The sequence below is a fragment of the Myotis lucifugus genome, unplaced genomic scaffold (genome assembly GCF_000147115.1).
Source record: "Myotis lucifugus unplaced genomic scaffold, Myoluc2.0 scaffold_148, whole genome shotgun sequence".
Taxonomy (NCBI): Eukaryota; Metazoa; Chordata; class Mammalia; order Chiroptera; family Vespertilionidae; genus Myotis; species Myotis lucifugus.
Genome location: NW_005871196.1, coordinates 1,393,405 through 1,395,105, shown reverse-complemented (window position 1 = coordinate 1,395,105; position 1,701 = coordinate 1,393,405).

Below are 1,701 nucleotides of genomic sequence, written 5' to 3'. Positions count from 1 at the left end.
CGCCCGGCGCACTTCCCTCAGCAGCTACAGGGCAGGCTGGGGTCCGGTTTAGCCCTGCCTGGTGGTTTGCTTCCCCCCGCCTTCTCCACCGGGATTCACCCCCCGAGGCTGGATCCGTGGGCGGGTTCCCCGGCGCGGGCGTCGGGAGGGCTGCGCTGGGGGCGCTGGGCACCCCGGGCCGGGCGAGGATTGCGGGGTCCCCTCCCCGCGCGCGCTGGAGCCCGGCGACCCTGGACGGCACTCGTGCGCGCTGCTTCGCCCCCGGGACCCCCACCCACCCGGCGCCGGCTCCCGGCCGCGCCGCAGAAACAGTTGCGAATGAATGAGCAGCGAGGCTGAGTCCTCCCTGCACTTGAGCTGACACCAGAGCCGGAAGCCGGACTCCGGGCAGACACAGCTCCCGCGGCCCCGGTTAGAGCCTCAGAGCCGGACCGGTCTTCTGGGAAACGGAGAACCGAGGCGGATGGTTTCCTAGGTGGGAACGTTATTTAGAGAGCCCGAACTCGGAAACCCGCACCCCCAACACCAGGACGCCTCCCGGTGGGAAACTCAGTCCCTCGTGCTCAAGAGAACAGTCCCGCCAAGACCTCCCTTTCCCACGGGCCAGGGGCCGGAGGCCCATCCCGCGGAGGAGGGGGCGGCGCACAGCCAGGTCTCCCCGCGCACTCCCTGCACGGTTTGGTGACAAAGAGCCAAACCCTCGGGGACTGCCCTTTTGAACCGCCTAGGCTCGGGTTGGCGCCTCTGAAACTCACTTCCTCCGGGAGAGACCTCCAGAATGAAGATTGGATGGGGCCGGGGGAGACGGTTGCTACCTCACCCATAGAAGTAAAAATCTGAGTAAACGACCCGCTGATTACGTTCACCGTTTGAGAAAATGCCCCCTTGAGAGGAATTTTGTCCCTGCAGTCGGTGATGGCTTTCTTGCCTATTTGGAAAATGAAGAGAAAGGAAGATAAACATGTAGTAAAATAGAGTAAACTTGACTGAAGAATTCGTGCATTCAACTGGTAACTTGTTGCAAAGCCAGATCTGATTTTTTTTTTTAAAAAAGTCCTGATCATGGTGCTTTGTGGGTAACTCCTCGGCTCACTTATTCATCCACAAATAGGTTTTTATTCACAAAGATTTTCTAAGTTACGAAATCTCATTTTACTAGTAGACTTAACATCCAAAAGGAATTCCATCATCTCCCCCTAAATGATTTCTCTTTCGTAGTAATCATGATTAACCTAATTCCCCACATTGGGTAATTTCTTCTTTCCACAAATAGTTATGAAGTGCCTATTAAATGTCAAGCAGTGCCCTAACCAGTTTGGCTCAGTGGATAGAGCGCCGGCCTGCGGACTCAAGGGTCCCAGGTTCGATTCCAGTCAAGGGCATGTACCTTGGTTGCGGGCACATACCCAGTGGGGAGTGTGCAGGAGGCAGCTGATCGATGTTTCTAACTCTCTATCCCTCTCCCTTTCTCTCTGTAAAAAAATCAATAAAATATATATTTTTTTAAAATGTCAAGCAGTGAATAAATTAAAATCCCTACCCTCATTGAGCTACAGTCTAGAAGAGGTAAGACAATCCTATATAATAAAGAGCTAATATGCAAATGGTCATCTCGCCCTGGAGCAGGGGGCCAGCGGACCTAAAGGCTGTGCCCTACCCCACCCACCCCCCCCAGAGGGACTTGACAGGGACCTGAGGCTG